The sequence below is a fragment of the Schistocerca nitens genome, chromosome 2 (genome assembly GCF_023898315.1).
Source record: "Schistocerca nitens isolate TAMUIC-IGC-003100 chromosome 2, iqSchNite1.1, whole genome shotgun sequence".
NCBI lineage: Eukaryota > Metazoa > Arthropoda > Insecta > Orthoptera > Acrididae > Schistocerca > Schistocerca nitens.
In genome coordinates, this window is record NC_064615.1 from 335,304,461 (window position 1) to 335,317,925 (window position 13,465).

The window sequence follows — 13,465 nt, forward strand, 5'->3', positions numbered from 1 at the left end:
ATCAACTAGGTAGTAACAAATTATATGGAACCATTTTAACAATTATTACGCATTCAATTCGCTGTAACCTCAGAGAAATCTTTATATATTATGTTCTTTATATTATTTAAAAAAAGGGTTAACAACTGTATACCAATAAGACTATAACAATGAGAAGTCTTTACTATTAGATTCAGAAGCATCCGACCCACCTTACATTTGAAGGCGGTGGGTTACTCTGTACTGTCAATGAAATAAATAAAATAAATAAATCACTATCTTATTTGGTTTCGGCTCTGAAGGAAGAATGGACAACCGTTCCTCAACAGACATTCAGATACCTCACCTAAATTATCTCCGGCAGAGTCCAAGCCGTCATAAAAGCGAAGGGTGCAGACACCTCATACTGATATCCATTAATAGCTTTCTGAATACTTTCGTAATGTACAGTTTGGAGAGTATTCGTATCATCTCCCACATCTGACGGGTACAGTTGGAAGCAAGCCACCTGTCGCCCAGACAGCTCGACAGGGGCGTCACGGACAGGTGGTGTCCGCCTGGTGGCCGGACTGCACGTGTGTCGGCGAGCGGCGGCGGGCCGCCCGTTACGAGGCAGGCGAGGTGCGAGGCGGAGGTGCGAGACGCGCGTGCGATTTCTCCCAGGGCGGCGCGGCGGCGCCTTATCTGCGGGGGCGTCCATCACGCTGACAGCCGGCCTTTTGTTTTAGGGCGGCAGGTGGCCGCCGCGGGCCGCGAATCGCTGCAGACGCCCGGCCGAGCCGCACTGCGCCACGCTGCAGGCCCCGGGACCGTTGGCCGGCCAGCTGCCTGCTCACGCGGGGTGCTACTGCCGAGCCGCCTGGACACGCCACCAAAGTGTTACGGCGGTCGCAAACAACGGATGTTAAGAAATCGATACATAATAATACATCTGTAAAACTATCTGTTAAAACACGCTCCTCCGGAATCCTTGACGAATTTTCACGAGGTTTACGCAGGTAACTCGAGAATAGGTTGTGGCACCGTGCAGGCTTTGTTTGATCAAAATCAGATCACGAAAACAGATATCATCATTTAAAGTGTTATCCGTGCTAATATAAGTCTATAAACCCGAAAATAATTCTGCTTTCTATGTTTTCATGACTAACCTGCTGAACCGATTTGGATGAAATTTGGAATGGAGATAGCTTGACCTCTGAGAAAGCACATAGGTTACTGTCTGGTACAAGGTGCTTATTGATTTGAAGAATACTACGTGAATTAGGGGAAACATTGTCACGGAAAAAAGAATTGCAACACAAAAAAGTTATTAATGTGGAGTAATGAAGTTCCACGGATACGGCTGTCTGGGTAACATATTTAAGTGATTAACATTCCAAGATCATGGGTTAATATAAGCGCGAAATGAGCCGTTGCAAATGTGAAATGCTGCTATATTAATAACCGGCGTAACCGTCAGAACGTCGAATGCGAGCACGCAGAAATCATGCATTATCTTGTACGGGTGCTCGATGCTAGTTTGTGGGATGGAGTTCCGTGTCTCTTGCACTTGATCGGTCAATACAGGGACGGATAATACTCGTTGCGGATGACGCTGTAGTTGTTGCCGAATATTGTCCCATATGTGCTCGCCTGGAGACGGTTCTGATGACCGATCACGCCAAGGCAACATCTCGAGAATATGTAGAGCATATTGGGTTATAGCAGCGGTAAGTGGGAGAGCATTATCCTGGTGGGAAGCGTCACCTGGAGTGCTGTTGATAAATGGCAGCACAACAGGTCGAACCATCAAACTGATGTACATATTTGCAGTCAGAGTGCGTCGGTTAACTATGAGAGAGCTCAAGCTGTCATACGAAATCGTACCTCAAGTGTAGGTCCAGGCCGACCGCTTGTGGCCGAGTGGTTCTAGGCGCTCCAGTCTGGAACCTCGCGACCGCTACGGTCGCAGGTTCGAATCCTGCCTCGGGCTTGGATGTATGTGATGTCCTTAGGTTAGTTAGGTTTAAGTAGTTCTAAGTTGAAGGGGACTGATGACCTCAGATGTTAACTCCCATAGCGCTCAGAGCAATTTGAACTATTTTTGTAGGTCTAGTGTGTCTAGCACATAGGTTGCTTGCAGCTCATCAGCTGGCCTCCTTCCAACCAACACAAGACCGACATTGGCGCCGACGCAGAACCAGCATTCATCAGAAAATGTACAGACCTCCGTCCTGCCGTTCAGTGAGCTCTCGCTTGGCACCACTGAAATCGCAAATGGCGGTGATTTGAGGTCAGTGGAATGTGCCCTACAGGGTGTCTAGCTCCGAGCTGTACTTGAAGCAACCGATTTGTAAAATTTTATAGAGTCACTGTGGCTACAACTGCTGCTCAAAATGCTGCTGTAGTTGCAGTACGATGCGCCAGAGCCATACGTCGAACACGATAGCCTTCCCTCTCGGAAGGCCACGTGGCATCCGGATGCCTGACTTTTTGAGACCATACATTCTCGTGACCACCGCCGCCAGCAATCACGCACACTGACTACATTTCTGCCAAATCTTTCTGTAATATTGCAGAAGAAACATGCAACTTCCCGTAGCCCAATCACACGTCCTCGCTCAAACTTAGTGACGTGTTGATAATGGGGTTTTCGTCGCCTTAAAGACATTCTTCATCTACATCTACGTGGTTACTCTGCAATTCACACTTAAGTGCCTGGCAGAGGATTCATCGAACCATTTTCATAGTACTTCTCTCCATTCCTCTCTCGAATGGCGCGTGGCAAAAAGGATCACCTAAATCTTTCCGTTCGAGCTCTGATTTCTCTTATTTACTTATGACGATCATTTCTCCCTACGAAGGTGGGTGTCAACAAAATATTTTCGCATTCGCAAGTGAAAGTTGGTGATTGAAATTTCGTAAATAGATCTCGCCGCAAAGAAAACCGCCTTTGTTTCAGTGACTGCCACCCCAAATCGCGTATCATATCAGTGACACTCTGCGGTCGCAGGTTCGAATCCTACATCGGGCATCGATGTGTGTGATGTCCTTAGGTTAGTTAGGTTTAAGTAGTTGTAAGTTCTAGGGGACTTATGACCTCAGAAGTTGAGTCCCATAGTGCTCAGAGCCATTTGAACCATTTTGACACTCTCACCCCTATTGCGCGATAACACGAAAAGAGGTGCCCTTCTTTGAACTTTTTCGATGTCCTCCGTCAATCCTACGTGGTAAGGATCCCAAACCGCGCAGTGGACGGATAAGTGTAGTGTTGGCTGTCTCTTTAGTGGGTTTGTCGAATCTTCTAAGGATTCTGCCAACAAAGCGCAGTCTGTTTCGCCTTCCCCACAATATTATCTATGTGGTCTTTCCAGTTTAATTCTTGACTAACACCAACTCACCAAGTGCAATCTCGAAGGTAACTTACGCTCACGACCGTTACAGCATCTACTTCGAGCAAATCTGATTTGCGCTACTAGCACCGCTCTTATGAAACTGTTGCGAAATTGGAATAGACATCGTGTTTAAGATGTAGAAAGACGCCTACCAACTTTTGTTTGTCGTACAATTCCTTCTTGGTGTTTCGACTTTTTACCGTACCCTTTGGAAAAGCTTGTAATGACTATGTATCGTGTATCAAAAATAGTTAAGATGCAAAGTTTTGGTGCTAAGTTACAATATCGCTGACGGATATTTATTCTTTGGTTTCCATAATGATTCCTTGTAATGAGTCTCACTCTCAGACTGTTTGACGCTTTTGCATGCTGCGCTGTTAAATGTTGCAGTAAAGCAGATTTACTCCAAACAGCAAAATTACGGCAAGCCCGACGTGATCCCCGGCCTTGATCGACGTTCCGTACGGTTCGGCTTCAAACGTCAATCACAAACCGGCGCCTCCAGCCGCGCTGTACGCCGTCCGCTTACTGACTCATATTTTTGCAGTGTCGGATCCGCCACAGACTGTTGACGTGCCTCCGATTGCGCTGATTAGCCGGGTCACGGTCGAACCACCACCTTTCTGGCAGCATAGCCCAGTCTTAGGGTTTGCAAAGCTCGAGAGTCAGTTTGTGCTAGCTAACGTTACGGCTGATGAAACCAAGCACAGTTACATTGTCGCTGCGTTAAATGAGGACATGGCTGTGGAAGTGCAGAAAATTTTGGCTTTACCACCAAGCACCTACCGGTTCTCTACCATCAAGAACGCCCTCATCAGTCGCCAGTCACCGTCCGAAGCAAAGCGCCTAGAGAAGTTACTGTGTACTGAGATGTTAAATGACCGAACTCCCTCGCAGTTACTGCGCCGGCTACAGAATCTTAGCAAGTAACGCTGTCAGCGAGGATGTCATACGGAACATCTGGCTGTCATGTCTACCATCAAACGCATAGAAGGCTCACTGTGCGCCGGCTGACGCACTTGCACGAACTGCAGATCGCATCGCAGAAATGTATCCATTCACTAGTGTAGGAGGTATTGACTTTCTATCGCATCGCTATATGAGCAAAACCGCTGAACTCGCAGAGTCATTTTGGCTCTAACCAGCACGCCACCGCTCATCGAGGAAACGTAACTATACGCCGTCAGCCATCCGCGCCCAGCTGCTACCACAGTCAGCTATGCTGTGCAGGCCACCCTGCCACCAATGGCTCCACCATCCGCACATATGGTTCCGTGACACAGTCGCTAAGCCTAGGCTTTTTTTTTTTTTTTTGGTCGTCAGTCTACTGACTGGTTTGATGCGGCCCGCCACGAATTTCTTCCCTGTGCTAACCTCTTCATCTCAGAGTAGCACTTGCAACCTACGTCCTCAATTATTTGCTTGGCGTATTCCAATCTCTGTCTTCCTCTACAGTTTTTGCCCTCTACAGCTCCTTCTAGTACCATGGAAGTCATTCCCTCATGTCTTAGCAGATGTCCTACCATTCTGTCCCTTCTCCTTATCAGTGTTTTCCACATATTCCTTTCCTCTCCGATTCTGCGTAGAACCTCCTCATTCCTTACCTTATCAGTCCAACTAATTTTCAACATTCGCCTATAGCACCACATCTCAAATGCTCCGATTCTCTTCTGTTCCGGTTTTCCCACAGTCCATGTTTCACTACCATACAATGCTGTACTCCAGACGTACATCCTCAGAAATTTCTTCCTCAAATTAAGGCCGGTATTTGATATTAGTAGACTTCTCTTGGCCAGAAATGCCTTTTTTGCCATAGCGAGTCTGCTTTTGATGTCCTCCTTGCTCCGTCCGTCATTGGTTATTTTACTGCCTAGGTAGCAGAATTCCTTAACTTCATTGACTTCGTGACCATCAATCCTGATGTTAAGTTTCTCGCTGTTCTCATTTCTACTACTTCTCATTACCTTCATATTTCTCCTATTTACTCTCAAACCATACTGTGTACTCATTAGACTGTTCATTCCGTTCAGCAGATCATTTAATTCTTCTTCACTTTCACTCAGGATAGCAATGTCATCAGCGAATCGTATCATTGATATCCTTTCACCTTGTATTTTAATTCCACTTCTGAACCTTTCTTTTATTTCCATCATTGCTTCCTCGATATACAGATTGAAGAGTAGAGGCGAAAGGCTACAGCCTTGTCTTACACCCTTCTTAATACGATCACTTCTTTTTTGATCGTCCACTCTTATTATTCCCTCTTGGTTGTTGTACATATTGTATATGACCCGTCTCTCCCTATAGCTTACCCCTACTTTTTTCAGAATCTCGTACAGCTTGCACCATTTTATATTGTCGAACGCTTTTTCCAGGTCGACAACTCCTATGAAAGTGTCTTGATTTTTCTTTAGCCTTGCTTCCATTATTAGCCGTAACGTCAGAATTGCCTCTCTCGTCCCTTTACTTTTCCTAAAGCCAAACTGATTGTCACCTAGCGAATTTTCAATTTTCTTTTCCATTCTTCTGTATATTATTCTTGTAAGCAGCTTCGGTGCATGAGCTGTTAAGCTGATTGTGCGATAATTCTCGCAATTGTCAGCTCTTTCCGTCTTCGGAATTGTGTGGATGATGCTTTTCCGAAAGTCAGATGGTATGTCGCCAGACTCATATATTCTACACACCAACGTGAATGGTCGTTTTGTTGCCACTTCCCCCAATGATTTTAGAATTTCTGATGGAATGTTATCCATCGCTTCTGCCTTATTTGACCGTAAGTCCTCCAAAGCTCTTTTAAATTCCGATTCTAATACTGGATCCCCTATCTCTTCTAAATCGACTCCTGTTTCTTCTTCTATCACATCAGACAAATCTTCACCCTCATAGAGGCTTTCAATGTATTCTTTCCACCTACCTGCTCTGTCCTCTGCATTTAACAGTGGAATTCCCGTTGCACTCTTAATGTTACCACCGTTGCTTTTAATGTCACCAAAGGTTGTTTTGACTTTCCTGTATGCTGAGTCTGTCCTTCCTACAATCATATCTTTTTCGATGTGTTCACATTTTTCCTGCAGGCATTTCGTCTTAGCTTCCCTTCACTTCCTATTTATTTCATTCCTCAGCGACTTGTATTTCTGTATTCCTGATTTTCCCGGAACATGTTTGTACTTCCTCCTTTCATCAAATCAACTGAAGTATTTCTTCTGTTACCCATAGTTTCTTCGCAGCTACCTTCTTTGTACCTATGTTTCCCTTCCCAACTTCTGTGATGGCCCTTTTTAGAGATGTCCATTCCTCTTCAACCGTACTGCCTACTGCGCTTTTCCTTGTTGCTGTATCTATAGCGTTAGAGAACTTCAAACGTATCTCGTCATTCCTTAGTACTTCCGTATCCCACTTCTTTGCGTATTGATTCTTCCTGACTAATGTCTTGAACTTCAGCCTACTCTTCATCACTTCTCAGAGACAACTCGGCAACTACTTACACTAGTGGACGGTACGACATTCGACAGTACATTACGTACAGACAACACCAGGACCGTCAATTCACGCTCGCTCTTGTAGCCTAACGCCACAAAAATTGAAGGCAGTGAAGAAAAAAGAGTTTTCCTTTGTGCTCGCACGAGGAATCTGCCGTCATTCAAGTAATAGCTGGGCCTCGCCGTTACACATAATTTCCTGGATGACGAACGGATAGCGTCCATGCGGTGATTACCGACAGACCAATGTTGAACAATTCCTAATCACTATCTGTTCCAGCATATTAAAGACTTCGCAATCAGCATCCAGGACAAGCACGTTTTTTCCACGTTAGATTTGGTATGTGAGTTTTAACAAGCACCGTTTGCTCCAGAGGACGTAGGTAAAATCGCTGTCTGTACCCAGTTCGGTCTCTTGGAATTTACGAGAATGCCTGTTGGACTATGCAACGCTGCACCGACCTTCCAGCGTTTTAAGGATGAAGTTACACGAGATCTCAATTTCTGTTGCATTTACATTGATAACATCTTGGTGACGTCCAGTTACGGAACGAAACCCCTGGAACATTTACGCCATACCTTTGCCTGCCTTCATTCATGAAGTCTACCCGCAAATCTGTCAAAGTGTATCTTTGGTGCATCAGAAGTCCACTTCCTTAGTTACGCCGTCAATTCACAAGGAATATGGCCACCACAGGACAAGCTACAAGCTATAACGAACTTCTTGCTGCCTTTGACTGCCCACGAGTTTCGACGATTGCTCGGCGTCACTAATTTGTGTCGACGTGCACTCTTGACAACCCCACTGAACGAACTACTATGAGGCTCCTCGAAACGTCGAAACCAAGCGACAGACTGCCACGGATAAGCGAAGCTGAGATAGCCTTCAACAGGTATCGCTGAGGCTGTGCTGCTACCACATCTTGTCTCGTAAGCGCTGCTCACCTTAATGGTTGGCAAGCCTGAGACCACATTAGGTGCTGTGTTACAGCGATAAGTAGACCAGTCTTGGCAGCCCTTGGCATTCTTCAGCCGGAGGCCATCTCCATTGCAGCAGAGCAGGCCAACGTACAATAGCGAGGTGTACGCGGCATGTGCTTCAATCAACAAAGTCCGTCACGTGCTCGAAGATCAATACCTAACGTTCGACACTGACCGCAAGCCACTGACGTACGCTCTCCATCACAAACCAGACAAACTGTTCCCAGGTCAATTGTGCCACTTAGAATATGTAAGACTCAGGTAGTCCACGTCGAGGAAAATCGAATGTACTAGCTGATGCTCTCTCTAGTGTAGAAGCGATTACAGGTGCAAATGATTATAAGTACTTGCTTTGGCGCAGCAATCCATCAAAGAGCTCCAAGATTTACTGGCACCGCCATCTAGTCTGCATCTCTCTTATGACCAAGTACCTACAACAAACATGCTGTTGTATTGTTACGTCTCAACGTCGAAGCCACGCCCATTTGTAACTACTAACTTCCGATAACAGGCAAACACATCCCTGCACGATACGTCTCTTCTAGCTGTCCTATGTATGATGAATATGGTTAAACGAACTTTTGTGCAGCCAAATATTAACAAAGACTGTAAAAAAAAAAAACTTGTGTACGGCCTGTCAGCAGAGTGAGACCACTGGCCGTATCAAAGTCATCTCTTGTCACATTTGTCCCACCTTACCAGCAAATCGACCACGTACAAATCTACACTGTCGGATGTTTACCACCATCTGAAGGATATACTGACTGCATAACTTTCATCGACCGCATCACTTATTGGTCCGAAGTCTTCCCAGTCATCGCCAAAACAGTTGCAACCACATTCTTTCGAGGACAGTATGCTAGTTCCGGAGTGCCCCTACGCATTATCGCTGGCCAGGAAAGGCAGTTTAAATCCTACCTGTTTAAGGAGCTCGCCGTCCTGTAAGACATGAAGCGCATTCGAACACTGGCTTACCACACGGCAAATAATGGTTTAGTGGAAAGTCTCTACTGGAAATAACGCTGCAAGTTCAAATGATTCAAATGGCTCTGAGCACTATGCGACTTAACTTCTGAGGTCATCAGTCGCCTAGGACTTTGAACTAATTAAACCTAGCTAACCTAGTCAAATTAAATCGGGTGATGCTGAGGAGATTAGATTAGGAAATGAGACACTTAAAGTAGTAAAGGAGTTTTGCTATTTGGGGAGCAAAATAACCGATGATGGTCGAAGTAGAGAGGATATAAAATGTAGACTGGCAATGGCAAGGAAATCGTTTCTGAAGAAGAGAAATTTGTTAACATCGAGTATAGATTTAAGTGTCAGGAAGTCGTTTCTGAAAGTATTTGTATGGAGTGTAGCCATGTATGGAAGTGAAACATGGACGATAACCAGTTTGGACAAGAAGAGAATAGAAGCTTTCGAAATTTGGTGCTACAGAAGAATGCTGAAGATAAGGTGGGCAGATCACGTAACTAATGAGGAGGTATTGAATAGGATTGGGGAGAAGAGAAGTTTGTGGCACAACTTGACTAGAAGAAGGGATCGGTTGGTAGGACATGTTTTAAGGCATCAAGGGATCACAAATTTAGCATTGGAGGGCAGCGTGGAGGGTAAAAATCGTAGAGGGAGGCCAAGAGATGAATACACTAAGCAGATTCAGAAGGATGTAGGTTGCAGTAGGTACTGGGAGATGAAGAAGCTTGCAAGGGATAGAGTAGCATGGAGAGCTGCATCAAACCAGTCTCAGAACTGAAGACCACAACAACAACAACAACCTAAGGACTTCACACACATCCATGACCGAGACAGGATTCTAACCTGTTACCGTTGCGGTCGCTCGGTTCCAGACTGTAGCGCCTAGAACCGCACGGCCACTCCGGCCGGCTAACGCTACAAGTCATCCTTCTCGGCATTACATCTACTGGCGCAGATCTTTTCTGCAGCCAATCTATCTGCCCACAGAGTTCCTTAGCAACATGCTGGGTACTCCTATCGAGGCATCAGACTTTGTAGACAGACTACGCACACAGATGCAGCAGCCCTGTCACGTTACATCGAAAGATCAACATACTCGCAGCGCTTTTGTCGTTGCCTACCTTAGCAAATGCGACCAAGTTTTTGTTCGCCGCGATGCTGTCCACAAATCAATCTCTTCAGCCACCGTGGGATGGACCATATCCAGTCATCAGCAGAGATGATAAAATGTTTAACGTTGATGTCATGAGTACCCAAATAACAAACGCTGTCGTTCGCCCGGCCGGGGTGGTCTAGTGGTTCTAGGCGCTACAGTCTGGAACCGCGCGACCGCTACGGTCGCAGGTTCGAATCCTGCCTCGGGCATGGATGTGTGTGATGTCCTTAGCTTAGTTCGGCTTAAGTAGTTCTAAGTTCTAGGGGACTGATGACCACAGATGTTAAGTCCCATAGTGCTCAGAGCCATTTTTTGAGCCGTCGGCCGTCTTAAGCCGATGTTCACCCTGCCTATGCTGGTATGAGCAAATCGCCTGACACACAATCAACAGATAAGATAGAGGCGCCGCTATTTCTCCGCCCCTGACGGACAAGCCGCAGCGAGCATTGGACGCCTATACTGACGCTTTCGCAGCAGCAGAACCTGTTGTCACGTTATGCGGACGTCACGACCACTCAGTCGAAGATACCGTTAGCACTTAGTGGACAATGATGTAGTGATTCTGCTTCATATATGAAAAATGCTGAATATTCAGAGAGTTTGTTATTCGACATTATCGCTGGCCTTCGTTTACTCTTTAATTTCTTATGATGACTCCCTGTATAAAATCTTGCTTTTTATTCTCAGGCAGTTTTATGTTTTTGCACGCTATGTTATTAAATGCTGCAATAAAGCGTTACAGTTGCTTACTTACTCACCATCACTCATCATAACAAAACTGTTGATATGCGAGCACATCCATGGATAACAGCCAGCCGGCCGAAGTGGCCGTGCGGTTAAAGGCGCTGCAGTCTGGAACCGCAAGACCGCTACGGTCGCAGGTTCGAATCCTGCCTCGGGCATGGATGTGTGTGATGTCCTTAGGTTAGTTAGGTTTAACTAGTTCTAAGTTCTAGGGGACTAATGACCTCAGCAGTTGAGTCCCATAGTGCTCAGAGCCATTTGAACCATTTGATAACAGCCAGTGAAAAATAGATTTCTTGCATTTTTAGTTCTTGTGGCCAAAGGCACACATTGTAACTCCAAGCTGTGCATTCAAGTGTATGTTGGTATTTAGAGATCGATGAAGTTTCTTATTCCTGGATTTTAAACACTGAGCCTGCAAAAGAAAGTTTGGCACATAATTTCGTTCGTGATTAAAAAAGCAATGCTGTAATACGGCAACATACATTGTGACACTTTTCAGAAATGTATCAGTAACGGCAACTGAGCCAGGTCGCCTGATAACCATGCTTTCTTTCCGTTCGAGTGGTTTGATATACTGGATAATTTGAGGTGAGTGCTCACATAGTGATCAGGATGCGGTGCACGACGCCACGACATAACCCAAGAACTCGCGAATGAATGGTTCCCGAATATTTAACCGTGCTCTTAGTAGCCAGTCATTACGTCCCTACAGTCATTCCCGACGTTCAGAGCAGGTTTGACAACAACTGCCGATTGTACCGGTAACACTCGGAAAGGTCTGTGCTCGGCGAGAAAGTACCATCGATAAATCCCTTCAACCGTCTCCCTGTTTAAGCTTTCACGTAATGACCTTCTGATGCACCCATTGTGCCGTAAGACACCTGGTACCGCCTGTGCACCTGCGAAGCGCTGCCACGTGTGTAACTTGCAGGTGGAAATCACACGTGGAGAAGCGCGTGTTAGCGGGCGATCGGACGCAGCAGATGCGGCTATCTCCTACAGCTGTCTCCGGCGGGCCACCCGCGTTACACGACACAGCCCGTTCCCATGTGTACATGCGTCGTAATTAGCGTGCGCGGCGGCTCTCATTGCGCTTGTATCTGCGAACGCGGTCGCCTGTTTGTTCGGATGCGCCACAGGAAGCCCTAACAGGTGCGTGGGAGTCGGGGCCACAGCCGCTTCCGCCGGCATCGCCAGATGAATCTGCAGATAACACACGCTTATAGACAACCGCTTTGCCACACGTGTTGCAGTCCGCCGCACGTATAAATTTGCTGCACGTGGCAATCTATTGTAGATTTTCTCTATTTAGATCTACAGGGTCAAAATTATTGAAAATTTTCTCTAATGTCGTAACTGCCTGTGAGCACTTTTTAATCCGGTAGACAGCGTATTAACTATTCAGTTGTAATGACTGTTTTGTTGTAACAGTTCCTGCTGTACCGGCAGAGTACTTACTTCGATCGTCAGTTGTAATAGCTTTTTCGCATTCATATTTGCACTACTGGCCATTAAAATTTCTACAACAGAAGAAACGCAGATGATAAACGGGTATTCATTGGACAAATATATTATACTAGAACTGACATGTGATTACATTTTCACGCAATTTGGGTGCATACATCCTGAGAAATTAGTAACCAGAACAAACACCTCTGGCCGTAATAACGGCCTTGATACGCCTGGGCATTGAGTCAAACAGAGCTTGGATGGCGTGTACAGGTACAGCTGCCCATGCAGCTTCAACACGATACCACAGTTCATCAAGAGTAGCGACTGGCGTATTGTGACGAGCCAGTTGCTCGGCCACCATTGACCACACGTTTTCAATTGGTGAGAGATCTGGAGAATGTGCTGGCCAGGGCAGCAGTCGAACATTTTCTGTATCCAGAAAGGGCCGCACAGGACCTGCAACATGCGGTCGTGCATTATCCTGCTGAAATGTAGGGTTTCACAGGGATCGAATGAAGGGTAGAGCCACGGGTCGTAACACATCTGAAATATAACGTCCACTGTTCAAAGTGCCGTCAATGCGAACAAGAGGTGACCGAGACGTGTAACCGATGGCACCCCACACCATCACGCCGGGTGATACGCCAGTATGGCGATGACGAATACACACTTCCAATGTGCGTTCTCCGCGATATCGCCAAACAAGGATGCGACTATCATGATGCTGTAAACAGAACCTGTCTTCATCCGAAAAAATTACGTTTCGCCATTCGTGCACTCAGGCTCGTCGTTGAGTACACCATCGCAGGCGCTCCTGTCTGTGATGTAGCGTCAAGGGTAACCGCAGCCATGGTCTCCGAGCTGATAGTACATGCTGCTGCAAACGTCGTCGAACTGTTCATGCAGATGGTTGTTGTCTTGCAAACGTCGCCATCTCTTGACTCAGGGATCGAGACGTGGCTGCACGATCCGTTACAGCCATGTGCATAAGATGCCTGTCATGTCGACTGCTAGTGATACGAGGCCGTTGGGATCCAGCACGGCGTTCCGTATTACCCTTCTGAACCCACCGATTCCATATTCTGCTAACAGTCATTGTATCTCGACCAACGCGAGCAGCAATGTCGCGATACGATAAACCGCAATCGCGATAGGCTACAATCCGACCTTTATCAAAGTCGGAAACGTGATGGTACACATTTCTCCATCTTACACGAGGCATCACAACAACGTTTCACCAGGCAATGCCGGTCAAATGCTGTTTGTGTATGAGAAATCGGTTTGAAACGGTCGTCATGTCAGCACGTTGTAGGTGTCGC